Consider the following 24,026-nt stretch of genomic DNA (forward strand, 5'->3'; position numbering starts at 1 on the left):
AATCTCACATTATTTTTGTGTTCCTTCCGCCATGGACAGTGATATAAATGAGCTTAACGGTTGTGCAAAGAGTCAGGATGGCCGAGTGGTCTAACGCGCCAGACTCAAGGATTATCTGCCTTCTCAGCTGTTGAGAATTCTGGTCTACGAATGGAGGCGTGAGTTCAAATCCAAATTCTGAAAAAGAGATTTTGTAATGTGAACTTGAATTAAGATAAAGGCAATAAATCTCACATTATTTTTGTGTTCCTTCCGCCATGGACAGTGATATAAATGAGCTTAACGGTTGTGCAAAGAGTCAGGATGGCCGAGTTGTCTAACGCGCCAGACTCAAGGATTATCTGCCTTCTCAGCTGTTGAGAATTCTAGTCTACGAATGGAGGCGTGGGTTCAAATCCCAATGCTGACAGAGAAATTTTGTAATGAGAACATGAATAAACATAACAGCAATAAATCTCATATTATTTGTTGTATTTTTTCCACCATGGGCTGTGATATGACTGAGCTTAACAGAGGTAGTTCTTAGTGGCAGGATGGCCGAGTGTTCTAAGGCGCCAGACTCAAGGGATATCAACCTTCTCATTTGTTGAGAATTCTGGTCTCCGAATGGAGGTGTGGGTTCAAATCCCACTTCTGACAAAGATATTATGTAATGAGAACTTGAATAAATGTAACAGCAATAAATCTCATATTATTTGTTGTATTTTTCCACCATGGGAAGTGGTATGACTGAGCTTCACAAAATTTGTGGAAAGAGTCAGGATGGCCGAGTGGTCTAAGGTGCCAGACTCAAGGGATATCAACCTTTTCAGTTGTTGAGAATTCTGGTCTCCGAATGAAGGCGTGGGTTCAAATCCCACTTCTGACAGAGAGATTTTGTAATGTGAACTTTAATTAAGATAAAGTCAATAAATCTCACATTCTTTTTGTGTTCCTTCTGCCATTGACAGTGATATGACTGAGCTTAAAGGTTGTGCAAAGAGTCAGGATGGCCGAGTGGTCTAACGCGCCAGACTCAAGGATTATCTGCCTTCTCAGCTGTTGAGAATTCTGGTCTCCGAATGGAGGCGTGGGTTCAAATCCCCCTTCTGAAAAAGAGATTTTGTAATGTGAACTTGAATTAAGATAAAGGCAATAAATCTCACATTATTTTTGTGTTCCTTCCGCCATGGACAGTGATATAACTGAGCTTAAAGGTTGTGCAAAGAGTCAGGATGGCCGAGTGGTCTAAGGCGCCAGGCTCAAGGGATATCAACCTTCTCAGTTGTTGAGAATTCTGGTCTCCGAATGGAGGCGTGGGTTCAAATCCCACTTCTGACAAACATATTTTGTAATGAGAACTTGAATAAATGTAACAGCAATAAATCTCATATTATTTGTTGTATTTTTTCCACCATGGGCAGTGGTATCACTGAGCTTCACAAAAGTTGTGGAAAGAGTCAGGATGGCCGAGTGGTCTAAGGTGCCAGACTCAAGGGATATCAACCTTCTCAGTTGTTGAGAATTCTGGTCTCCGAATGGAGGCGTGGGTTCAAATCCCACTTCTGACAGAGAGTTTTTGTAATGTGAACTTGAATAAATGTAACAGCAATAAATCTCATATTATTTGTTGTATTTTTCCCCCATGGGCAGTGGTATGACTGAGCTTCACAAAATTTGTGGAAAGAGTCAGGATGGCCGAGTGGTCTAAGGCGCCAGACTCAAGGGATGTCAACCTTCTCAGTTGTTGAGAATTCTGGTCTCCGAATGGAGGCGTGGGTTCAAATCCCACTTCTGACAGAGTGATTTTGTAATGTGAACTTTAATTAAGATAATATTATTTGTTGTTTACATATTATTTGTTGTATTCTTTCCACCATGGGCTGTAATATGACTGAGCTTACGCACCAGACTCAAGGATTATATGCCTTCTCAGCTGTTGAGAATTCTGGTCTACGAATGGAGGCGTGGGTTCAAATCCCAATGCTGACAGAGAAATTTTGTAATGAGAACATGAATAAACATAACAGCAATAAATCTCATATTATTTGTTGTATTTTTTCCACCATGGGCTGTGATATGAATGAGCTAAACAGAGGTAGTTGTTAGTGTCAGGATGGCCGAGTGGTCTAAGGCGCCAGACTCAAGGGATATCAACCTTCTCAGTTGTTGAGAATTCTGGTCTCCGAATGGAGGCGTGCGTTCAAATCCCACTTCTGACAAAGAGATTTTGTAATGAGAACTTGAATAAATGTAACAGCAATAAATCTCATATTATTTGTTGTATTTTTTCCACCATGGGCAGTGGTATGGCTGAGCTTGACAAAATTTGTGGAAAGAGTCAGGATGGCCGAGTGGTCTAAGGCGCTAGACTCAAGGGATGTCAACCTTCTCAGTTGTTGAGAATTCTGGTCTCCGAATGGAGGCGTGGGTTCAAATCCCACTTCTGACAGGGAGATTTTGTAATGTGAACTTTAATTAAGATAAAGTCAATAAATCTCACATTCTTTTTGTGTTCCTTCTGCCATTGACAGTGATATGACTGAGCTTAAAGGTTGTGCAAAGAGTCAGGATGGCCGAGTGTTCTAACGCGCCAGACTCAAGGATTATCTGCCTTCTCAGCTGTTGAGAATTCTGGTCTACGAATGGAGGCGTGGGTTTAAATCTCACTTCTGAAAAAGAGATTTTGTAATGTGAACTTGAATTAAGATAAAGGCAATAAATCTCACATTATTTTTGTGTTCCTTCCGCCATGGACAGTGATATGACTGAGCTTAAAGGCGGGCATACACTGTGCGATGTCTGTGCGATTTCAGCAAGGTACCTACTCACACTGAATGAGTAAATCGCATGCGATGTAAAGCCAAAGCTCAGGATTTATGTGCTCACACTATACGGTCCGAACGTCGAGCTGCGACTTGACTGCTCACACTATACGTGTGAAATATGTGCGATAACCCCCCGTGTTGGGTTGGTAGACGATATCATATAGCCTATCCAGAGATATTGTCAAAACAATTATCAGCTATCAAGATGATTTAGCACTTCCAATTTATGTATTAAATTGTTATTAGTATTATTGTATTAGGGAAGGCTAATTTTATTATTAAATTGATCTGCTATTATAATTAATTTGCCACGCAATAATTTCACAGCACATCACCGCAATGCGCGCTGAGGATAATAAAATATTAAATAGAAGCCTACTCCTCGAGGAATAATAAAATAATAATAATATAATTATATGCCTATAATTCATTGTAATCTACCTAAATGTTTTAGACAATTTTCAATGAGGATCCTAATTGAAAATTGTCTTAACATTTAGGCCGATTACAATGAATTATAGGCATATCATTATGTTAACCGTCTATAATATGTCCGAACACTGGAATAATTAGTCATCAATGAAAATTAAAAACAGGTTTATTTCAAAAACATTTTTTGACAAATTAATAAAAGAGGCACGGTGCTACATCGCAGCTTGGAAGACGTGGGTAATAACTGGACAAACTGTAGATAAGCAACAGTAATTTGTAGCTAGTTTGAACTACAGAACTTAAAGACTTCCCTCTGTTCGTTTTTTTTTTTTAAGATTGAAATGCTTAAACTTCTGTTTTCGCGCAGGCGCAGTGAGGGAAAAAAACACTGAGTTTAGGGCGATCGGTTCGTAGCTCTGCTTCAACTGTGCGATATAGTCACGAGGAGCGACCAAAATTTCTGACATGCCAATTGCCTCTCGTTTCCCCTTGTACACTGCACGAACACTGCACGACAAACGACGCACGACAAAGCTGAAAATCGTCCTGACCCGAAAAAGAGTCGCACGAGTCAGAATTCGGCTCAAAATCGGACGAAATTCGCACAGTGTATGCCCGCCTTAAAGGTTGTGCAAAGAGTCAGGATGGCCGAGTGGTCTAAGGCGCCAGACTCAAGGGATATCAACCTTCTCAGTTGTTGAGAATTCTGGTCTACGAATGGAGCAGTGGGTTCAAATCCCACTTCTGAAAAAGAGATTTTGTAATGTGAACTTGAATTAAGATAAAGGGAATAAATCTCACATTATTTTTGTGTTCCTTCCGCCATGGACAGTGATATGACTGAGCTTAAAGGTTGTGCAAAGAGTCAGGATGGCCGAGTGGTCTAAGGCGCCAGGCTCAAGGGATATCAACCTTCTCAGTTGTTGAGAATTCTGGTCTCCGAATGGAGGCGTGGGTTCAAATCCCACTTCTGACAGAGAGATTTTGTAATCTGAACTTTAATTAAGATAAAGTCAATAAATCTCACATTCTTTTTGTGTTCCTTCTGCCATTGACAGAGATATGACTGAGCTTAAAGGGTGTGCAAAGAGTCAGGATGGCCGAGTGGTCTAACGCGCCAGACTCAAGGATTATCTGCCTTCTCAGCTGTTGAGAATTCTGGTCTACGAATGGAGGCGTGGGTTCAAATCCCACTTCTGACAAAGAGATTTTGTAATGTGAACTTTAATTAAGATAAAGTCAATAAATCTCACATTTTTTTGTGTTCCTTCTGCCATTGACAGTGATATGACTGAGCTTAAAGATTGTGCAAAGAGTCAGGATGGCCGAGTGGTCTAACGCGCCAGACTCAAGGATTATCTGCCTTCTCAGCTGTTGAGAATTCTGGTCTACTAATGGAGGCGTGGGTTCAAATCCCACTTCTGAAAAAGAGATTTTGTAATGTGAACTTGAATTAAGATAAAGGCAATAAATCTCACATTATTTTTGTGTTCCTTCCGCCATGGACAGTGATATGACTGAGCTTAAAGGTTGTGCAAAGAGTCAGGATGGCCGAGTGGTCTAAGGCGCCAGGCTCAAGGGATATCAACCTTCTCAGTTGTTGAGAATTCTGGTCTCCGAATGGAGACGTGGGTTCAAATCCCACTTCTGACAAAGATATTTTGTAATGAGAACTTGAATAAATGTAACAGCAATAAATCTCATATTATTTGTTGTATTTTTCCACCATGGGCAGTGGTATGACTGAGCTTCACAAAATTTGTGGAAAGAGTCAGGATGGCCGAGTGGTCTAAGGCGCCAGACTCAAGGGATATCAACCTTCTCAGTTGTTGAGAATTCTGGTCTCCGAATGGAGGCGTGGGTTCAAATCCCACTTCTGACAAAGAGATTTTTTAATTTGAACTTTAATTAAGATAAAGTCAATAAATCTCACATTTTTTGTGTTCCTTCTGCCATTGACAGTGATATGACTGAGCTTAAAGATTGTGCAAAGAGTCAGGATGGCCGAGTGGTCTAACGCGCCAGACTCAAGGATTATCTGCCTTCTCAGCTGTTGAGAATTCTGGTCTACTAATGGAGGCGTGGGTTCAAATCCCACTTCTGAAAAAGAGATTTTGTAATGTGAACTTGAATTAAGATAAAGGCAATAAATCTCACATTATTTTTGTGTTCCTTCCGCCATGGACAGTGATATGACTGAGCTTAAAGGTTGTGCAAAGAGTCAGGATGGCCGAGTGGTCTAAGGCGCCAGGCTCAAGGGATATCAACCTTCTCAGTTGTTGAGAATTCTGGTCTCCGAATGGAGGCGTGGGTTCAAATCCCACTTCTGACAAAGATATTTTGTAATGAGAACTTGAATAAATGTAACAGCAATAAATCTCATATTATTTGTTGTATTTTTTCCACCATGGGCAGTGGTATGACTGAGCTTCACAAAATTTGTGGAAAGAGTCAGGATGGCCGAGTGGTCTAAGGCGCCAGGCTCAAGGGATATCAACCTTCTCAGTTGTTGAGAATTCTGGTCTCCGAATGGAGGCGTGGGTTCAAATCCCACTTCTGACAGAGAGATTTTGTAATCTGAACTTTAATTAAGATAAAGTCAATAAATCTCACATTCTTTTTGTGTTCCTTCTGCCATTAACAGAGATATGACTGAGCTTAAAGGGTGTGCAAAGAGTCAGGATGGCCGAGTGGTCTAACGCGCCAGACTCAAGGATTATCTGCCTTCTCAGCTGTTGAGATTTCTGGTCTACGAATGGAGGCGTGGGTTCAAATCCCACTTCTGACAAAGAGATTTTGTAATGTGAACTTTAATTAAGATAAAGTCAATAAATCTCACATTTTTTTGTGTTCCTTCTGCCATTGACAGTGATATGACTGAGCTTAAAGATTGTGCAAAGAGTCAGGATGGCCGAGTGGTCTAACGCGCCAGACTCAAGGATTATCTGCCTTCTCAGCTGTTGAGAATTCTGGTCTACTAATGGAGGCGTGGGTTCAAATCCCACTTCTGAAAAAGAGATTTTGTAATGTGAACTTGAATTAAGATAAAGGCAATAAATCTCACATTATTTTTGTGTTCCTTCCGCCATGGACAGTGATATGACTGAGCTTAAAGGTTGTGCAAAGAGTCAGGATGGCCGAGTGGTCTAAGGTGCCAGGCTCAAGGGATATCAACCTTCTCAGTTGTTGAGAATTCTGGTCTCCGAATGGAGGCGTGGGTTCAAATTCCACTTCTGACAAAGATATTTTGTAATGAGAACTTGAATAAATGTAACAGCAATAAATCTCATATTATTTGTTGTATTTTTCCACCATGGGCAGTGGTATGACTGAGCTTCACAAAACTTGTGGAAAGAGTCAGGATGGCCGAGTGGTCTAAGGCGCCAGACTCAAGGGATATCAACCTTCTCAGTTGTTGAGAATTCTGGTCTCCGAATGGAGGCGTGGGTTCAAATCCCACTTCTGACAAAGAGATTTTGTAATTTGAACTTTAATTAAGATAAAGTCAATAAATCTCACATTTTTTGTGTTCCTTCTGCCATTGACAGTGATATGACTGAGCTTAAAGATTGTGCAAAGAGTCAGGATGGCCGAGTGGTCTAACGCGCCAGACTCAAGGATTATCTGCCTTCTCAGCTGTTGAGAATTCTGGTCTACTAATGGAGGCGTGGGTTCAAATCCCACTTCTGAAAAAGAGAATTTGTAATGTGAACTTGAATTAAGATAAAGGCAATAAATCTCACATTATTTTTGTGTTCCTTCCGCCATGGACAGTGATATGACTGAGCTTAAAGGTTGTGCAAAGAGTCAGGATGGCCGAGTGGTCTAAGGCGCCAGGCTCAAGGGATATCAACCTTCTCAGTTGTTGAGAATTCTGGTCTCCGAATGGAGGCGTGGTTTCAAATCCCACTTCTGACAAAGATATTTTGTAATGAGAACTTGAATAAATGTAACAGCAATAAATCTCATATTATTTGTTGTATTTTTTCCACCATGGGCAGTGGTATGACTGAGCTTCACAAAATTTGTGGAAAGAGTCAGGATGGCCGAGTGGTCTAAGGCGCCAGGCTCAAGGGATATCAACCTTCTCAGTTGTTGAGAATTCTGGTCTCCGAATGGAGGCGTGGGTTCAAATCTCACTTCTGACAGAGAGATTTTGTAATCTGAACTTTAATTAAGATAAAGTCAATAAATCTCACATTCTTTTTGTGTTCCTTCTGCCATTGACAGAGATATGACTGAGCTTAAAGGGTGTGCAAAGAGTCAGGATGGCCGAGTGGTCTAACGCGCCAGACTCAAGGATTATCTGCCTTCTCAGCTGTTGAGAATTCTGGTCAACGAATGGAGGCGTGGGTTCAAATCCCACTTCTGACAGAGAGATTTTGTAACCTGAACTTTAATTAAGATAAAGTCAATAAATCTCACATTCTTTTTGTGTTCCTTCTGCCATTGACAGAGATATGACTGAGCTTAAAGGGTGTGCAAAGAGTCAGGATGGCCGAGTGGTCTAACGCGCCAGACTCAAGGATTATCTGCCTTCTCAGCTGTTGAGAATTCTGGTCTACTAATGGAGGCGTGGGTTCAAATCCCACTTCTGAAAAAGAGATTTTGTAATGTGAACTTGAATTAAGATAAAGGCAATAAATCTCACATTATTTTTGTGTTCCTTCCGCCATGGACAGTGATATGACTGAGCTTAAAGGTTGTGCAAAAAGTCAGGATGGCCGAGTGGTCTAAGGCGCCAGGCTCAAGGGATATCAACCTTCTCAGTTGTTGAGAATTCTGGTCTCCGAATGGAGGCGTGGGTTCAAATCCCACTTCTGACAAAGATATTTTGTAATGAGAACTTGAATAAATGTAACAGCAATAAATCTCATATTATTTGTTGTATTTTTTCCACCATGGGCAGTGGTATGACTGAGCTTCACAAAATTTGTGGAAAGAGTCAGGATGGCCGAGTGGTCTAAGGCGCCAGGCTCAAGGGATATCAACCTTCTCAGTTGTTGAGAATTCTGGTCTCCGAATGGAGGCGTGGGTTCAAATCCCACTTCTGACAGAGAGATTTTGTAATCTGAACTTTAATTAAGATAAAGTCAATAAATCTCACATTCTTTTTGTGTTCCTTCTGCCATTGACAGAGATATGACTGAGCTTAAAGGGTGTGCAAAGAGTCAGGATGGCCGAGTGGTCTAACGCGCCAGACTCAAGGATTATCTGCCTTCTCAGCTGTTGAGAATTCTGGTCTACGAATGGAGGCGTGGGTTCAAATCCCACTTCTGACAGAGAGATTTTGTAACCTGAACTTTAATTAAGATAAAGTCAATAAATCTCACATTCTTTTTGTGTTCCTTCTGCCATTGACAGAGATATGACTGAGCTTAAAGGGTGTGCAAAGAGTCAGGATGGCCGAGTGGTCTAACGCGCCAGACTCAAGGATTATCTGCCTTCTCAGCTGTTGAGAATTCTGGTCTACTAATGGAGGCGTGGGTTCAAATCCCACTTCTGAAAAAGAGATTTTGTAATGTGAACTTGAATTAAGATAAAGGCAATAAATCTCACATTATTTTTGTGTTCCTTCCGCCATGGACAGTGATATGACTGAGCTTAAAGGTTGTGCAAAGAGTCAGGATGGCCGAGTGGTCTAAGGTGCCAGGCTCAAGGGATATCAACCTTCTCAGTTGTTGAGAATTCTGGTCTCCGAATGGAGGCGTGGGTTCAAATCCCACTTCTGACAAAGATATTTTGTATGGAGAACTTGAATAAATGTAACAGCAATAAATCTCATATTATTTGTTGTATTTTTCCACCATGGGCAGTGGTATGACTGAGCTTCACAAAATTTGTGGAAAGAGTCAGGATGGCCGAGTGGTCTAAGGCGCCAGACTCAAGGGATATCAACCTTCTCAGTTGTTGAGAATTCTGGTCTCCGAATGGAGGCGTGGGTTCAAATCCCACTTCTGACAAAGAGATTTTGTAATTTGAACTTTAATTAAGATAAAGTCAATAAATCTCACATTCTTTTTGTGTTCCTTCTGCCATTGATAGTGATATGACTGAGCTTAAAGATTGTGCAAAGAGTAAGGATGGCCGAGTGGTCTAACGCGCCAGACAGACTCAAGGATTATCTGCCTTCTCAGCTGTTGAGAATTCTGGTCTACTAATGGAGGCGTGGGTTCAAATCCCACTTCTGAAAAAGAGATTTTGTAATGTGAACTTGAATTAAGATAAAGGCAATAAATCTCACATTATTTTTGTGTTCCTTCCGCCATGGACAGTGATATGACTGAGCTTAAAGGTTGTGCAAAGAGTCAGGATGAAAATTAATTGAAAATTGTCTTAACATTTAGGCCGATTACAATGAATTATAGGCATATCATTATGTAAACCGTCTATAATATGTCCGAACACTGGAATAATTAGTCATCAATGAAAATTAAAAACAGGTTTATTTCAAAAACATTTTTTGACAAATTAATAAAAGAGGCACGGTGCTACATCGCAGCTTGGAAGACGTGGGTAATAACTGGACAAACTGTAGATAAGCAACAGTAATTTGTAGCTAGTTTGAACTACAGAACTTAAAGACTTCCCTCTGTTCGTTTTTTTTTTTTTTTAAGATTGAAATGCTTAAACTTCTGTTTTCGCGCAGGCGCAGTGAGGGAAAAAATCACTGAGTTTAGGGCGATCGGTTCGTAGCTCTGCTTCAACTGTGCGATATAGTCACGAGGAGCGACCAAAATTTCTGACATGCCTGAAATTCATCCGACCATCCGATTGCCGATCGGGAGAGGTTAATCGCCTCTCGTTTCCCCTTGTACACTGCATGAACACTGCACGACAAACGACGCACGACAAAGCTGAAAATCGTCCCGACCCGAAAAAGAGTCGCACGAGTCAGAATTCGGCTCAAAATCGGACGAAATTCGCACAGTGTATGCCCGCCTTAAAGGTTGTGCAAAGAGTCAGGATGGCAGAGTGGTCTAAGGCGCCAGACTCAAGGGATATCAACCTTCTCAGTTGTTGAGAATTCTGGTCTACGAATGGAGCCGTGGGTTCAAATCCCACTTCTGAAAAAGAGTTTTTTTAATGTGAACTTGAATTAAGATAAAGGCAATAAATCTCACATTATTTTTGTGTTCCTTCCGCCATGGACAGTGATATGACTGAGCTTAAAGGTTGTGCAAAGAGTCAGGATGGCCGAGTGGTCTAAGGCGCCAGACTCAAGGGATATCAACCTACTCAGTTGTTGAGAATTCTGGTCTCCGAATGGAGGCGTGGGTTCAAATCCCACTTCTGACAAAGATATTTTGTAATGAGAACTTGAATAAATGTAACAGCAATAAATCTCATATTATTTGTTGTATTTTTTCCACCATGGGCAGTGGTATGACTGAGCTTCACAAAATTTGTGGAAAGAGTCAGGATGGCCGAGTGGTCTAAGGCGCCAGACTCAAGGGATATCAACCTTCTCAGTTGTTGAGAATTCTGGTCTCCGAATGGAGGCGTGGGTTCAAATCCCACTTCTGACAGAGTGATTTTGTAATGTGAACTTTAATTAAGATAAAGTCAATAAATCTCACATTCTTTTTGTGTTCCTTCTGCCATTGACAATGATATGACTGAGCTTAAAGGTTGTGCAAAGAGTCAGGATGGCCGAGTGGTCTAACGTGCCAGACTCAAGGATTATCTGCCTTCTCAGCTGTTGAGAATTCTGGTCTACGAATGGAGGCGTGGGTTCAAATCCCACTTCTGACAAAGAGATTTTGTAATGTGAACTTTAATTAAGATAAAGTCAATAAATCTCACATTTTTTTGTGTTCCTTCTGCCATTGACAGTGATATGACTGAGCTTAAAGATTGTGCAAAGAGTCAGGATGGCCGAGTGGTCTAACGCGCCAGACTCAAGGATTATCTGCCTTCATAGCTGTTGAGAATTCTGGTCTACGAATGGAGGCGTGGGTTCAAATCCCACTTCTGAAAAAGAGATTTTGTAATGTGAACTTGAATTAAGATAAAGGCAATAAATCTCACATTATTTTTGTGTTCCTTCCGCCATGGACAGTGATATGACTGAGCTTAAAGGCTGTGCAAAAAGTCAGGATGGCCGAGTGGTCTAAGGCGCCAGGCTCAAGGGATATCAACCTTCTCAGTTGTTGAGAATTCTGGTTTTTGAATGGAGGCGTGGGTTCAAATCCCACTTCTGCCAGAGAGATTTTCTAATGTGAACTTTAATTAAGATAAAGTCAATAAATCTCACATTTTTTTGTGTTCCTTCTGCCATTGACAGTGATATGACTGAGCTTAAAGATTGTGCAAAGAGTCAGGATGGCCGAGTGGTCTAACGCGCCAGACTCAAGGATTATCTGCCTTCTCAGCTGTTGAGAATTCTGGTCTACGAATGGAGGCGTGGGTTCAAATCCCACTTCTGAAAAAGAGATTTTGTAATGTGAACTTGAATTAAGATAAAGGCAATAAATCTCACATTATTTTTGTGTTCCTTCCGCCATGGACAGTGATATGACTGAGCTTAAAGGCTGTGCAAAAAGTCAGGATGGCCGAGTGGTCTAAGGCGCCAGGCTCAAGGGATATCAACCTTCTCAGTTGTTGAGAATTCTGGTCTCCGAATGGAGGCGTGGGTTCAAATCCCACTTCTGCCAGAGAGATTTTGTAATGTGAACTTTAATTAAGATAATATTATTTGTTGTTTACATATTATTTGTTGTATTCTTTCCACCATGGGCTGTGACATGACTGAGCTTATGCGCCAGATTCAAGGATTATCTGCCTTCTCAGCTGTTGAGAATTCTGGTCTACGAATGGAGGCGTGGGTTCAAATCCCAATGCTGACAGAGAAATTTTGTAATGAGAACATGAATAAACATAACAGCAATAAATCTCATATTATTTGTTGTATTTTTCCACCATGGGCAGTGGTATGACTGAGCTTCACAAAATTTGTGGAAAGAGTCAGGATGGCCAAGTGGTCTAAGGCGCCAGACTCAAGGGATATCAACCTTCTCAGTTGTTGAGAATTCTGCTCTCCGAATGGAGGCGTGGGTTCAAATCCCACTTCTGACAGAGAGATTTTGTAATGCGAACTTTAATTAAGGTAAAGTCAATAAATCTCACATTATTTTTGTGTTCCTTCCGCCATGGACAGTGATATGACTGAGCTTAAAGGCTGTGCAAAAAGTCAGGATGGCCGAGTGGTCTAAGGCGCCAGACTCAAGGGATATCAACCTTCTCAGTTGTTGAGAATTCTGGTCTCCGAATGGAGGCGTGGGTTCAAATCCCACTTCTGACAAAGATATTTTGTAATGAGAACTTGAATAAATGTAACAGCAATAAATCTCATATTATTTGTTGTATTTTTCCACCATGGGCAGTGGTATGACTGAGCTTCACAAAATTTGTGGAAAGAGTCAGGATGGCCAAGTGGTCTAAGGCGCCAGACTCAAGGGATATCAACCTTCTCAGTTGTTGAGAATTCTGCTCTCCGAATGGAGGCGTGGGTTCAAATCCCACTTCTGACAGAGAGATTTTGTAATGCGAACTTTAATTAAGGTAAAGTCAATAAATCTCACATTATTTTTGTGTTCCTTCTGCCATTGACAGTGATATGACTGAGCTTAAAGGCTGTGCAAAGAGTCAGGATGGCCGAGTGGTCTAACGCGCCTGACTCAAGGATTATCTGCCTTCTCAGCTGTTGAGAATTCTGGTCTACGAATGGAGGCGTGGGTTCAAAGCCCAATGCTGACAGATAAATTTTGTAATGAGAACATGAATAAACATAACAGCAATAAATCTCATATTTTTCTGTGTTCCTTCTGCCATTGACAGTGATATGACTGAGCTTAAAGATTGTGCAAAGAGTCAGGATGGCCGAGTGGTCTAACGCACCACACTCAAGGATTATCTGCCTTCTCAGCTGGTGAGAATTCTGGTCTACGAATGGACGCGTGGGTTCAAATCCCAATGCTGACAGAGAAATTTTCTCATTTTCTCAAAGAAATCTCACATTCTTTTTGTGTTCCTTCTGCCATTGATAGTGATAAGACTGAGCTTAAAGGTTGTGCAAAGAGTCAGGATGGCCGAGTGGTCTAACGCGCCAGACAGACTCAAGGATTATCTGCCTTCTCAGCTGTTGAGAATTCTGGTCTACGAATGGAGGCGTGGGTTCCAATCCCACTTCTGAAAAAGAGTTTTTGTAATGTGAACTTGAATTAAGATAAAGGCAATAAATCTCACATTCATTTTGTGTTCCTTCTGCCATTGACAGTGATATGACTGAGCTTAAAGGTTGTGCAAAGAGTCAGGATGGCCGAGTGGTCTAAGGCGCCAGACAGACTGAAGGGATATCAACCTTCACAGTTGTTGAGAATTCTGGTCTCCGAATGGAGGCGTGGGTTCAGAATCAGAATCAATTTTATTGCCAAGTAGTGTTGTGCACATACAAGGAATTTGCTTTGGTAATAAGGTGTTACCGAGGCTGCTATATCAGCGCCAACTTGAGAAAAAAAAAACAGCATGACATGAGGAGAGGTGAGGAGAAAAAAAGGCGACCCCCAGACTATGCTCCTGTAAGGAGAACAGTCTGGGAACAGGAAAAAACACCTCAGCAACATTAGCACATAAACAGTACACTCTACAAACAAGACATTGCAACATGGTGGGGAGTGGGGGATGGAGGTAGTCCAGCCCAGGCAAGCAGCATCCGGTCCTGCAGCCATTATGGCGCTGGTCACAGACCCGCCTGTCAGACTGGGGGTACGAAGCGGCGAAGGCGTGGGATGGGGTGTGGGTTAGGTGCATATCTGTGTATGTGTAAGTTCATGTGTGTGTAGGCCTGGAGAGAGTCGCTAAGCCAGCACCATAATCTAGGAGCCTCAGTCCGCAGGATTGTCATAGCGATACACAGCAAGTTGCCATGGAGACAACCTTGATCATGTCCCAGGCAGAGTCAACAATCAGCAGGTGTCTGAGGAGTCGGGGAAGGGATGCAAGAGCGGCTCACTGCAGTGCTCTTCCGGGAGAGTTGTTGTTCCAGCAGCGGCCTTGGCCAAGGCCAGTGCTGGTAGGGGGGTGCCGAAACAGATAAGATTGGGATTGTTTGGTCTTCGGGCGAGTAGCCGCATTCAATTTATGCAGGCTATTCTCCTGGTCCGTTTTGGTCTCGGAAACGATCCATTTGCCTTTGCAAAGCTGTGAGCTTCTCCATGATGTTATCCATATTGTGGTTCATAGACCCAGTCTGAGTGCAGACAGCTCTGCCCACCGCTTCAATCATCACGGGCAGCCTTGCGGGGCTTTTGACAGCTGTCACCGTCTCCTTAGTTCCTCGGTAAACCAGGGCAATGCCTAATCCAATCAGCAGAAGACCTGTTATCATGGTGCCGAATAGGTAGATATCTTCAACGTCCTCCACGGAAAGAGCCGCCAGACACACGACCCGCCACCTCTCCCACGCGTCCATCGTGTAGCCAGCTGCGAACGTCCCGGCAGGGCAGTCAGGTTCCCCCGAACCCAAGCTTCTCGTCGAGAAGATGGTGTCAATTGCGTCAAATCCCACTTCTGACAAAGATATTTTGTAATGAGAACTTGAATAAATGTAACAGCAATAAATCTCATATTATTTGTTGTATTTTTTCCACCATGGGCAGTGGTATGACTGAGCTTCACAAAATTTGTGGAAAGAGTCAGGATGGCCGAGTGGTCTAAGGCGCCAGACTCAAGGGATATCAACCTTCTCAGTTGTTGAGAATTCTGGTCTCCGAATGGAGGTGTGGGTTCATATCCCACTTCTGACAGAGAGATTTTGTAATCTGAACTTTAATTAAGATAAAGTCAATAAATCTCACATTCTTTTTGTGTTCCTTCTGCCATTGACAGTGATATGACTGAGCTTAAAGGTTGTGCAAAGAGTCAGGATGGCCGAGTGGTCTAACGCGCCAGACTCAAGGATTATCTGCCTTCTCAGCTGTTGAGAATTCTGGTCTACGAATGGAGGCGTGGGTTCAAATCCCACTTCTGACAAAGAGATTTTGTAATGTGAACTTTAATTAAGATAAAGTCAATAAATCTCACATTTTTTGTGTTCCTTCTGCCATTGACAGTGATATGACTGAGCTTAAAAATTGTGCAAAGAGTCAGGATGGCCGAGTGGTCTAACGCGCCAGACTCAAGGATTATCTGCCTTCTCAGCTGTTGAGAATTCTGTTCTAAGAATGGAGGCGTGGGTTCAAATCCCATTTATGAAAAAGAGATTTTGTAATGTGAACTTGAATTAAGATAAAGTCAATAAATCTCACATTTTTTTGTGTTCCTTCTGCCACTGACAGTGATATGACGTTGTGCAAAGAGTCAGGATGGCCGAGTGGTCTATGGCGCCAGGCTCAAGGGATATCAACCTTCTCAGTTGTTGAGAATTCTGGTCTCCGAATGGAGACGTGGGTTCAAATCCCACTTCTGACAAAGATATTTTGTAATGAGAACTTGAATAAATGTAACAGCAATAAATCTCATATTATTTGTTGTATTTTTCCACCATGGGCAGTGGTATGACTGAGCTTCACAAAATTTGTGGAAAGAGTCAGGATGGCCGAGTGGTCTAAGGCGCCAGACTCAAGGGATATCAACCTTCTCAGTTGTTGAGAATTCTGGTCTCCGAATGGAGGCGTGGGTTCAAATCCCACTTCTGACAAAGAGATTTTTTAATTTGAACTTTAATTAAGATAAAGTCAATAAATCTCACATTTTTTGTGTTCCTTCTGCCATTGACAGTGATATGACTGAGCTTAAAGATTGTGCAAAGAGTCAGGATGGCCGAGTGGTCTAACGCGCCAGACTCAAGGATTATCTGCCTTCTCAGCTGTTGAGAATTCTGGTCTACTAATGGAGGCGTGGGTTCAAATCCCACTTCTGAAAAAGAGATTTTGTAATGTGAACTTGAATTAAGATAAAGGCAATAAATCTCACATTATTTTTGTGTTCCTTCCGCCATGGACAGTGATATGACTGAGCTTAAAGGTTGTGCAAAGAGTCAGGATGGCCGAGTGGTCTAAGGCGCCAGGCTCAAGGGATATCAACCTTCTCAGTTGTTGAGAATTCTGGTCTCCGAATGGAGGCGTGGGTTCAAATCCCACTTCTGACAAAGATATTTTGTAATGAGAACTTGAATAAATGTAACAGCAATAAATCTCATATTATTTGTTGTATTTTTTCCACCATGGGCAGTGGTATGACTGAGCTTCACAAAATTTGTGGAAAGAGTCAGGATGGCCGAGTGGTCTAAGGCGCCAGGCTCAAGGGATATCAACCTTCTCAGTTGTTGAGAATTCTGGTCTCCGAATGGAGGCGTGGGTTCAAATCCCACTTCTGACAGAGAGATTTTGTAATCTGAACTTTAATTAAGATAAAGTCAATAAATCTCACATTCTTTTTGTGTTCCTTCTGCCATTAACAGAGATATGACTGAGCTTAAAGGGTGTGCAAAGAGTCAGGATGGCCGAGTGGTCTAACGCGCCAGACTCAAGGATTATCTGCCTTCTCAGCTGTTGAGATTTCTGGTCTACGAATGGAGGCGTGGGTTCAAATCCCACTTCTGACAAAGAGATTTTGTAATGTGAACTTTAATTAAGATAAAGTCAATAAATCTCACATTTTTTTGTGTTCCTTCTGCCATTGACAGTGATATGACTGAGCTTAAAGATTGTGCAAAGAGTCAGGATGGCCGAGTGGTCTAACGCGCCAGACTCAAGGATTATCTGCCTTCTCAGCTGTTGAGAATTCTGGTCTACTAATGGAGGCGTGGGTTCAAATCCCACTTCTGAAAAAGAGATTTTGTAATGTGAACTTGAATTAAGATAAAGGCAATAAATCTCACATTATTTTTGTGTTCCTTCCGCCATGGACAGTGATATGACTGAGCTTAAAGGTTGTGCAAAGAGTCAGGATGGCCGAGTGGTCTAAGGTGCCAGGCTCAAGGGATATCAACCTTCTCAGTTGTTGAGAATTCTGGTCTCCGAATGGAGGCGTGGGTTCAAATTCCACTTCTGACAAAGATATTTTGTAATGAGAACTTGAATAAATGTAACAGCAATAAATCTCATATTATTTGTTGTATTTTTCCACCATGGGCAGTGGTATGACTGAGCTTCACAAAATTTGTGGAAAGAGTCAGGATGGCCGAGTGGTCTAAGGCGCCAGACTCAAGGGATATCAACCTTCTCAGTTGTTGAGAATTCTGGTCTCCGAATGGAGGCGTGGGTTCAAATCCCACTTCTGACAAAGAGATTTTGTAATTTGAACTTTAATTAAGATAAAGTCAATAAATCTCACATTTTTTGTGTTCCTTCTGCCATTGACAGTGATATGACTGAGCTTAAAGATTGTGCAAAGAGTCAGGATGGCCGAGTGGTCTAACGCGCCAGACTCAAGGATTATCTGCCTTCTCAGCTGTTGAGAATTCTGGTCTACTAATGGAGGCGTGGGTTCAAATCCCACTTCTGAAAAAGAGATTTTGTAATGTGAACTTGAATTAAGATAAAGGCAATAAATCTCACATTATTTTTGTGTTCCTTCCGCCATGGACAGTGATATGACTGAGCTTAAAGGTTGTGCAAAGAGTCAGGATGGCCGAGTGGTCTAAGGCGCCAGGCTCAAGGGATATCAACCTTCTCAGTTGTTGAGAATTCTGGTCTCCGAATGGAGGCGTGGGTTCAAATCCCACTTCTGACAAAGATATTTTGTAATGAGAACTTGAATAAATGTAACAGCAATAAATCTCATATTATTTGTTGTATTTTTTCCACCATGGGCAGTGGTATGACTGAGCTTCACAAAATTTGTGGAAAGAGTCAGGATGGCCGAGTGGTCTAAGGCGCCAGGCTCAAGGGATATCAACCTTCTCAGTTGTTGAGAATTCTGGTCTCCGAATGGAGGCGTGGGTTCAAATCCCACTTCTGACAGAGAGATTTTGTAATCTGAACTTTAATTAAGATAAAGTCAATAAATCTCACATTCTTTTTGTGTTCCTTCTGCCATTGACAGAGATATGACTGAGCTTAAAGGGTGTGCAAAGAGTCAGGATGGCCGAGTGGTCTAACGCGCCAGACTCAAGGATTATCTGCCTTCTCAGCTGTTGAGAATTCTGGTCAACGAATGGAGGCGTGGGTTCAAATCCCACTTCTGACAGAGAGATTTTGTAACCTGAACTTTAATTAAGATAAAGTCAATAAATCTCACATTCTTTTTGTGTTCCTTCTGCCATTGACAGAGATATGACTGAGCTTAAAGGGTGTGCAAAGAGTCAGGATGGCCGAGTGGTCTAACGCGCCAGACTCAAGGATTATCTGCCTTCTCAGCTGTTGAGAATTCTGGTCTACTAATGGAGGCGTGGGTTCAAATCCCACTTCTGAAAAAGAGATTTTGTAATGTGAACTTGAATTAAGATAAAGGCAATAAATCTCACATTATTTTTGTGTTCCTTCCGCCATGGACAGTGATATGACTGAGCTTAAAGGTTGTGCAAAGAGTCAGGATGGCCGAGTGGTCTAAGGCGCCAGGCTCAAGGGATATCAACCTTCTCAGTTGTTGAGAATTCTGGTCTCCGAATGGAGGCGTGGGTTCAAATCCCACTTCTGACAAAGATATTTTGTAATGAGAACTTGAATAAATGTAACAGCAATAAATCTCATATTATTTGTTGTATTTTTTCCACCATGGGCAGTGGTATGACTGAGCTTCACAAAATTTGTGGAAAGAGTCAGGATGGCCGAGTGGTCTAAGGCGCCAGGCTCAAGGGATATCAACCTTCTCAGTTGTTGAGAATTCTGGTCTCCGAATGGAGGCGTGGGTTCAAATCCCACTTCTGACAGAGAGATTTTGTAATCTGAACTTTAATTAAGATAAAGTCAATAAATCTCACATTCTTTTTGTGTTCCTTCTGCCATTGACAGAGATATGACTGAGCTTAAAGGGTGTGCAAAGAGTCAGGATGGCCGAGTGGTCTAACGCGCCAGACTCAAGGATTATCTGCCTTCTCAGCTGTTGAGAATTCTGGTCAACGAATGGAGGCGTGGGTTCAAATCCCACTTCTGACAGAGAGATTTTGTAACCTGAACTTTAATTAAGATAAAGTCAATAAATCTCACATTCTTTTTGTGTTCCTTCTGCCATTGACAGAGATATGACTGAGCTTAAAGGGTGTGCAAAGAGTCAGGATGGCCGAGTGGTCTAACGCGCCAGACTCAAGGATTATCTGCCTTCTCAGCTGTTGAGAATTCTGGTCTACTAATGGAGGCGTGGGTTCAAATCCCACTTCTGAAAAAGAGATTTTGTAATGTGAACTTGAATTAAGATAAAGGCAATAAATCTCACATTATTTTTGTGTTCCTTCTGCCATTGACAGTGATATGACTGAGCTTAAAGGCTGTGCAAAGAGTCAGGATGGCCGAGTGGTCTAACGCGCCTGACTCAAGGATTATCTGCCTTCTCAGCTGTTGAGAATTCTGGTCTACGAATGGAGGCGTGGGTTCAAAGCCCAATGCTGACAGATAAATTTTGTAATGAGAACATGAATAAACATAACAGCAATAAATCTCATATTTTTCTGTGTTCCTTCTGCCATTGACAGTGATATCACTGAGCTTAAAGATTGTGCAAAGAGTCAGGATGGCCGAGTGGTCTAACGCACCAGACTCAAGGATTATCTGCCTTCTCAGCTGGTGAGAATTCTGGTCTACGAATGGACGCGTGGGTTCAAATCCCAATGCTGACAGAGAAATTTTCTCATTTTCTCAAAGAAATCTCACATTCTTTTTGTGTTCCTTCTGCCATTGATAGTGATAAGACTGAGCTTAAAGGTTGTGCAAAGAGTCAGGATGGCCGAGTGGTCTAACGCGCCAGACAGACTCAAGGATTATCTGCCTTCTCAGCTGTTGAGAATTCTGGTCTACGAATGGAGGCGTGGGTTCAAATCCCACTTCTGAAAAAGAGTTTTTGTAATGTGAACTTGAATTAAGATAAAGGCAATAAATCTCACATTCATTTTGTGTTCCTTCTGCCATTGACAGTGATATGACTGAGCTTAAAGGTTGTGCAAAGAGTCAGGATGGCCGAGTGGTCTAAGGCGCCAGACAGACTGAAGGGATATCAACCTTCACAGTTGTTGAGAATTCTGGTCTCCGAATGGAGGCGTGGGTTCAGAATCAGAATCAATTTTATTGCCAAGTAGTGTTGTGCACATACAAGGAATTTGCTTTGGTAATAAGGTGTTACCGAGGCTGCTATATCAGCGCCAACTTGAGAAAAAAAAACCAGCATGACATGAGGAGAGGTGAGGAGAAAAAAAGGCGACCCCCAGACTATGCTCCTGTAAGGAGAACAGTCTGGGAACAGGAAAAAACACCTCAGCAACATTAGCACATAAACAGTACACTCTACAAACAAGACATTGCAACATGGTGGGGAGTGGGGGATGGAGGTAGTCCAGCCCAGGCAAGCAGCATCCGGTCCTGCAGCCATTATGGCGCTGGTCACAGACCCGCCTGTCAGACTGGGGGTACGAAGCGGCGAAGGCGTGGGATGGGGTGTGGGTTAGGTGCATATCTGTGTATGTGTAAGTTCATGTGTGTGTAGGCCTGGAGAGAGTCGCTAAGCCAGCACCATAATCTAGGAGCCTCAGTCCGCAGGATTGTCATAGCGATACACAGCAAGTTGCCATGGAGACAACCTTGATCATGTCCCAGGCAGAGTCAACAATCAGCAGGTGTCTGAGGAGTCGGGGAAGGGATGCAAGAGCGGCTCACTGCAGTGCTCTTCCGGGAGAGTTGTTGTTCCAGCAGCGGCCTTGGCCAAGGCCAGTGCTGGTAGGGGGGTGCCGAAACAGATAAGATTGGGATTGTTTGGTCTTCGGGCGAGTAGCCGCATTCAATTTATGCAGGCTATTCTCCTGGTCCGTTTTGGTCTCGGAAACGATCCATTTGCCTTTGCAAAGCTGTGAGCTTCTCCATGATGTTATCCATATTGTGGTTCATAGACCCAGTCTGAGTGCAGACAGCTCTGCCCACCGCTTCAATCATCACGGGCAGCCTTGCGGGGCTTTTGACAGCTGTCACCGTCTCCTTAGTTCCTCGGTAAACCAGGGCAATGCCTAATCCAATCAGCAGAAGACCTGTTATCATGGTGCCGAATAGGTAGATATCTTCAACGTCCTCCACGGAAAGAGCCGCCAGACACACGACCCGCCACCTCTCCCACGCGTCCATCGTGTAGCCAGCTGCGAACGTCCCGGCAGGGCAGTCAGGTTCCCCCGAACCCAAGCTTCTCGTCGAGAAGATGGTGTCAATTGCGTCAAATCCCACTTCTGACAAAGATATTTTGTAATGAGAACTTGAATAAATGTAACAGCAATAAATCTCATATTATTTGTTGTATTTTTTCCACCATGGGCAGTGGTATGACTGAGCTTCACAAAATTTGTGGAAAGAGTCAGGATGGCCGAGTGGTCTAAGGCGCCAGACTCAAGGGATATCAACCTTCTCAGTTGTTGAGAATTCTGGTCTCCGAATGGAGGTGTGGGTTCATATCCCACTTCTGACAGAGAGATTTTGTAATCTGAACTTTAATTAAGATAAAGTCAATAAATCTCACATTCTTTTTGTGTTCCTTCTGCCATTGACAGTGATATGACTGAGCTTAAAGGTTGTGCAAAGAGTCAGGATGGCCGAGTGGTCTAACGCGCCAGACTCAAGGATTATCTGCCTTCTCAGCTGTTGAGAATTCTGGTCTACGAATGGAGGCGTGGGTTCAAATCCCACTTCTGACAAAGAGATTTTGTAATGTGAACTTTAATTAAGATAAAGTCAATAAATCTCACATTTTTTGTGTTCCTTCTGCCATTGACAGTGATATGACTGAGCTTAAAAATTGTGCAAAGAGTCAGGATGGCCGAGTGGTCTAACGCGCCAGACTCAAGGATTATCTGCCTTCTCAGCTGTTGAGAATTCTGTTCTAAGAATGGAGGCGTGGGTTCAAATCCCATTTATGAAAAAGAGATTTTGTAATGTGAACTTGAATTAAGATAAAGTCAATAAATCTCACATTTTTTTGTGTTCCTTCTGCCACTGACAGTGATATGACGTTGTGCAAAGAGTCAGGATGGCCGAGTGGTCTATGGCGCCAGGCTCAAGGGATATCAACCTTCTCAGTTGTTGAGAATTCTGGTCTCCGAATGGAGGCGTGGGTTCAAATCCCACTTCTGACAAAGATATTTTGTAATGAGAACTTGAATAAATGTAACAGCAATAAGTCTCATATTATTTGTTGTACTTTTTCCACCATGGGCATTGGTATGACTGAGCTTCACAAAATTTGTGGAAAGAGTCAGGATGGCCGAGTGGTCTAAGGTGTCAGACTCAAGGGATATCAACCTTTTCAGTTGTTGAGAATTCTGGTCTCCGAATGGAGGCGTGGGTTCAAATCCCACTTCTGAAAGAGAGATTTTGTAATGTGAACTTTAATTAAGATAAAGTCAATAAATCTCACATTCTTTTTGTGTTCCTTCTGCCATTGACAGTGATATGACTGAGCTTAAAGGTTGTGCAAAGAGTCAGGATGGCCGAGTGGTCTAACGCGCCAGACTCAAGGATTATCTGCCTTCTCAGCTGTTGAGAATTCTGGTCTACGAATGGAGGCGTGGGTTCAAATCCAAATTCTGTAAAAGAGATTTTGTAATGTGAACATGAATAAACATAACAGCAATAAATCTTATATTATTCGTCTTATTTTTTCCACCATGGGCAGTGGTATGTATGAGCTTCACAAAATTTGTGGAAAGATTCAGGATGGCCGAGTGGTCTAAGGCGCCAGACTCAAGGGATATCAACCTTCTCAGTTGTTGAGAATTCTGGTCTCCGAATGGAGGTGTGGGTTCAAATCCCACTTCTGACAGAGAGATTTTGTAATGTGAACTTTAATTAAGATAAAGTCAATAAATCTCACATTCTTTTTGTGTTCCTTCTGCCATTGATAGTGATAAGACTGAGCTTAAAGGTTGTGCAAAGAGTCAGGATGGCCGAGTGGTCGAAGGCGCCAGACTCAAGGGATATCAACCTTCTCAGTTGTTGAGAATTCTGGTCTCCGAATGGAGGCGTGGGTTCAAATCCCATTTCTGACAAAGATATTTTGTAATGAGAACTTGAATAAATGTAACAGCAATAAATATCATATTATTTGTTGTATTTTTTTCCACCATGGGCAATGGTATGACTGAGCTTCACAAATTTTGTGCAAAGAGTCAGGATGGCCGAATGGTCTAACGCGCCAGACTCAAGGATTATCTGCCTTCTCAGCTGTTGAGAATTCTGGTCTAGGAATGGAGGCGTGGGTTCAAATCCCACTGCTGACAGAGAAATTTGGTTCAAATCCCACTGCTGACAGAGAAATTTTGTAATGAGAACTTGAATAAATGTAACAGCAATAAATCTCATATTATTTGTTGCATTATTTCCACCATGGGCAGTGGTATGACTGAGCTTCACAAAATTTGTGGAAAGAGTCAGGACGGCCGAGTGGTCTAAGGCACCAGACTCAAGGGATATCAATCTTCTCAGTTGTTGAGAATTCTGATTTCCGAAGGGAGGCGTGGGTTCAAATCCCACTTCAGACAAAGAGATTTTGTAATGTGAACATGAATTAAGATAAAGTCAATAAATCTCACATTATTTTTGTGTTCCTTCCAACATTGACAGTGATATGACTTAGCTTAAAGGTTGTGCAAAGAGTCAG

At 42.3% G+C, this 24,026-nt stretch overlaps 1 protein-coding gene and 42 non-coding genes across 45 annotated transcripts in view; all 43 read left to right on the forward strand.

Moving 5' to 3' along the window:
• Nucleotides 1-24,026, forward strand: part of opn8c (opsin 8, group member c) — a 136,161-nt gene that overhangs the window by 79,244 nt on the left and 32,891 nt on the right. The window lies entirely within an intron of this gene.
• On the forward strand, nt 528-639 carry trnal-caa (transfer RNA leucine (anticodon CAA)). The gene is made up of 2 exons: nt 528-565; nt 594-639. It is a non-coding gene; the product is annotated as a tRNA-Leu (tRNA).
• trnal-caa (transfer RNA leucine (anticodon CAA)) lies at nt 757-868 on the forward strand. The gene is made up of 2 exons: nt 757-794; nt 823-868. It is a non-coding gene; the product is annotated as a tRNA-Leu (tRNA).
• trnal-caa (transfer RNA leucine (anticodon CAA)) lies at nt 1,209-1,320 on the forward strand. Its single transcript has 2 exons — nt 1,209-1,246; nt 1,275-1,320. It is a non-coding gene; the product is annotated as a tRNA-Leu (tRNA).
• trnal-caa (transfer RNA leucine (anticodon CAA)) lies at nt 1,439-1,550 on the forward strand. The gene is made up of 2 exons: nt 1,439-1,476; nt 1,505-1,550. It is a non-coding gene; the product is annotated as a tRNA-Leu (tRNA).
• On the forward strand, nt 1,668-1,779 carry trnal-caa (transfer RNA leucine (anticodon CAA)). The gene is made up of 2 exons: nt 1,668-1,705; nt 1,734-1,779. It is a non-coding gene; the product is annotated as a tRNA-Leu (tRNA).
• trnal-caa (transfer RNA leucine (anticodon CAA)) lies at nt 2,090-2,201 on the forward strand. Its single transcript has 2 exons — nt 2,090-2,127; nt 2,156-2,201. It is a non-coding gene; the product is annotated as a tRNA-Leu (tRNA).
• On the forward strand, nt 2,320-2,431 carry trnal-caa (transfer RNA leucine (anticodon CAA)). Its single transcript has 2 exons — nt 2,320-2,357; nt 2,386-2,431. It is a non-coding gene; the product is annotated as a tRNA-Leu (tRNA).
• trnal-caa (transfer RNA leucine (anticodon CAA)) lies at nt 4,104-4,215 on the forward strand. Its single transcript has 2 exons — nt 4,104-4,141; nt 4,170-4,215. It is a non-coding gene; the product is annotated as a tRNA-Leu (tRNA).
• Nucleotides 4,781-4,892, forward strand: trnal-caa (transfer RNA leucine (anticodon CAA)). The gene is made up of 2 exons: nt 4,781-4,818; nt 4,847-4,892. It is a non-coding gene; the product is annotated as a tRNA-Leu (tRNA).
• On the forward strand, nt 5,010-5,121 carry trnal-caa (transfer RNA leucine (anticodon CAA)). The gene is made up of 2 exons: nt 5,010-5,047; nt 5,076-5,121. It is a non-coding gene; the product is annotated as a tRNA-Leu (tRNA).
• On the forward strand, nt 5,460-5,571 carry trnal-caa (transfer RNA leucine (anticodon CAA)). The gene is made up of 2 exons: nt 5,460-5,497; nt 5,526-5,571. It is a non-coding gene; the product is annotated as a tRNA-Leu (tRNA).
• trnal-caa (transfer RNA leucine (anticodon CAA)) lies at nt 5,690-5,801 on the forward strand. The gene is made up of 2 exons: nt 5,690-5,727; nt 5,756-5,801. It is a non-coding gene; the product is annotated as a tRNA-Leu (tRNA).
• trnal-caa (transfer RNA leucine (anticodon CAA)) lies at nt 6,367-6,478 on the forward strand. The gene is made up of 2 exons: nt 6,367-6,404; nt 6,433-6,478. It is a non-coding gene; the product is annotated as a tRNA-Leu (tRNA).
• On the forward strand, nt 6,596-6,707 carry trnal-caa (transfer RNA leucine (anticodon CAA)). Its single transcript has 2 exons — nt 6,596-6,633; nt 6,662-6,707. It is a non-coding gene; the product is annotated as a tRNA-Leu (tRNA).
• On the forward strand, nt 7,046-7,157 carry trnal-caa (transfer RNA leucine (anticodon CAA)). Its single transcript has 2 exons — nt 7,046-7,083; nt 7,112-7,157. It is a non-coding gene; the product is annotated as a tRNA-Leu (tRNA).
• Nucleotides 7,276-7,387, forward strand: trnal-caa (transfer RNA leucine (anticodon CAA)). Its single transcript has 2 exons — nt 7,276-7,313; nt 7,342-7,387. It is a non-coding gene; the product is annotated as a tRNA-Leu (tRNA).
• On the forward strand, nt 7,954-8,065 carry trnal-caa (transfer RNA leucine (anticodon CAA)). The gene is made up of 2 exons: nt 7,954-7,991; nt 8,020-8,065. It is a non-coding gene; the product is annotated as a tRNA-Leu (tRNA).
• trnal-caa (transfer RNA leucine (anticodon CAA)) lies at nt 8,184-8,295 on the forward strand. The gene is made up of 2 exons: nt 8,184-8,221; nt 8,250-8,295. It is a non-coding gene; the product is annotated as a tRNA-Leu (tRNA).
• Nucleotides 8,862-8,973, forward strand: trnal-caa (transfer RNA leucine (anticodon CAA)). Its single transcript has 2 exons — nt 8,862-8,899; nt 8,928-8,973. It is a non-coding gene; the product is annotated as a tRNA-Leu (tRNA).
• trnal-caa (transfer RNA leucine (anticodon CAA)) lies at nt 9,091-9,202 on the forward strand. The gene is made up of 2 exons: nt 9,091-9,128; nt 9,157-9,202. It is a non-coding gene; the product is annotated as a tRNA-Leu (tRNA).
• trnal-caa (transfer RNA leucine (anticodon CAA)) lies at nt 10,427-10,538 on the forward strand. The gene is made up of 2 exons: nt 10,427-10,464; nt 10,493-10,538. It is a non-coding gene; the product is annotated as a tRNA-Leu (tRNA).
• Nucleotides 10,657-10,768, forward strand: trnal-caa (transfer RNA leucine (anticodon CAA)). The gene is made up of 2 exons: nt 10,657-10,694; nt 10,723-10,768. It is a non-coding gene; the product is annotated as a tRNA-Leu (tRNA).
• Nucleotides 11,785-11,896, forward strand: trnal-caa (transfer RNA leucine (anticodon CAA)). Its single transcript has 2 exons — nt 11,785-11,822; nt 11,851-11,896. It is a non-coding gene; the product is annotated as a tRNA-Leu (tRNA).
• On the forward strand, nt 12,206-12,317 carry trnal-caa (transfer RNA leucine (anticodon CAA)). The gene is made up of 2 exons: nt 12,206-12,243; nt 12,279-12,317. It is a non-coding gene; the product is annotated as a tRNA-Leu (tRNA).
• On the forward strand, nt 12,432-12,543 carry trnal-caa (transfer RNA leucine (anticodon CAA)). Its single transcript has 2 exons — nt 12,432-12,469; nt 12,498-12,543. It is a non-coding gene; the product is annotated as a tRNA-Leu (tRNA).
• Nucleotides 12,661-12,772, forward strand: trnal-caa (transfer RNA leucine (anticodon CAA)). Its single transcript has 2 exons — nt 12,661-12,698; nt 12,734-12,772. It is a non-coding gene; the product is annotated as a tRNA-Leu (tRNA).
• Nucleotides 14,935-15,046, forward strand: trnal-caa (transfer RNA leucine (anticodon CAA)). The gene is made up of 2 exons: nt 14,935-14,972; nt 15,001-15,046. It is a non-coding gene; the product is annotated as a tRNA-Leu (tRNA).
• Nucleotides 15,599-15,710, forward strand: trnal-caa (transfer RNA leucine (anticodon CAA)). The gene is made up of 2 exons: nt 15,599-15,636; nt 15,665-15,710. It is a non-coding gene; the product is annotated as a tRNA-Leu (tRNA).
• trnal-caa (transfer RNA leucine (anticodon CAA)) lies at nt 15,828-15,939 on the forward strand. Its single transcript has 2 exons — nt 15,828-15,865; nt 15,894-15,939. It is a non-coding gene; the product is annotated as a tRNA-Leu (tRNA).
• Nucleotides 16,278-16,389, forward strand: trnal-caa (transfer RNA leucine (anticodon CAA)). Its single transcript has 2 exons — nt 16,278-16,315; nt 16,344-16,389. It is a non-coding gene; the product is annotated as a tRNA-Leu (tRNA).
• trnal-caa (transfer RNA leucine (anticodon CAA)) lies at nt 16,508-16,619 on the forward strand. Its single transcript has 2 exons — nt 16,508-16,545; nt 16,574-16,619. It is a non-coding gene; the product is annotated as a tRNA-Leu (tRNA).
• trnal-caa (transfer RNA leucine (anticodon CAA)) lies at nt 17,185-17,296 on the forward strand. Its single transcript has 2 exons — nt 17,185-17,222; nt 17,251-17,296. It is a non-coding gene; the product is annotated as a tRNA-Leu (tRNA).
• On the forward strand, nt 17,414-17,525 carry trnal-caa (transfer RNA leucine (anticodon CAA)). Its single transcript has 2 exons — nt 17,414-17,451; nt 17,480-17,525. It is a non-coding gene; the product is annotated as a tRNA-Leu (tRNA).
• trnal-caa (transfer RNA leucine (anticodon CAA)) lies at nt 17,864-17,975 on the forward strand. Its single transcript has 2 exons — nt 17,864-17,901; nt 17,930-17,975. It is a non-coding gene; the product is annotated as a tRNA-Leu (tRNA).
• trnal-caa (transfer RNA leucine (anticodon CAA)) lies at nt 18,094-18,205 on the forward strand. The gene is made up of 2 exons: nt 18,094-18,131; nt 18,160-18,205. It is a non-coding gene; the product is annotated as a tRNA-Leu (tRNA).
• On the forward strand, nt 18,772-18,883 carry trnal-caa (transfer RNA leucine (anticodon CAA)). Its single transcript has 2 exons — nt 18,772-18,809; nt 18,838-18,883. It is a non-coding gene; the product is annotated as a tRNA-Leu (tRNA).
• Nucleotides 19,002-19,113, forward strand: trnal-caa (transfer RNA leucine (anticodon CAA)). The gene is made up of 2 exons: nt 19,002-19,039; nt 19,068-19,113. It is a non-coding gene; the product is annotated as a tRNA-Leu (tRNA).
• trnal-caa (transfer RNA leucine (anticodon CAA)) lies at nt 21,728-21,839 on the forward strand. Its single transcript has 2 exons — nt 21,728-21,765; nt 21,794-21,839. It is a non-coding gene; the product is annotated as a tRNA-Leu (tRNA).
• trnal-caa (transfer RNA leucine (anticodon CAA)) lies at nt 22,392-22,503 on the forward strand. Its single transcript has 2 exons — nt 22,392-22,429; nt 22,458-22,503. It is a non-coding gene; the product is annotated as a tRNA-Leu (tRNA).
• trnal-caa (transfer RNA leucine (anticodon CAA)) lies at nt 22,622-22,733 on the forward strand. Its single transcript has 2 exons — nt 22,622-22,659; nt 22,688-22,733. It is a non-coding gene; the product is annotated as a tRNA-Leu (tRNA).
• trnal-caa (transfer RNA leucine (anticodon CAA)) lies at nt 23,078-23,189 on the forward strand. Its single transcript has 2 exons — nt 23,078-23,115; nt 23,144-23,189. It is a non-coding gene; the product is annotated as a tRNA-Leu (tRNA).
• On the forward strand, nt 23,304-23,415 carry trnal-caa (transfer RNA leucine (anticodon CAA)). Its single transcript has 2 exons — nt 23,304-23,341; nt 23,370-23,415. It is a non-coding gene; the product is annotated as a tRNA-Leu (tRNA).

Source organism: Siphateles boraxobius, unplaced genomic scaffold (assembly GCF_051911475.1).
Source record: "Siphateles boraxobius isolate OS27281-9 unplaced genomic scaffold, OSU_SipBor_1 8, whole genome shotgun sequence".
In the NCBI taxonomy this organism is placed as follows: domain Eukaryota; kingdom Metazoa; phylum Chordata; class Actinopteri; order Cypriniformes; family Leuciscidae; genus Siphateles; species Siphateles boraxobius.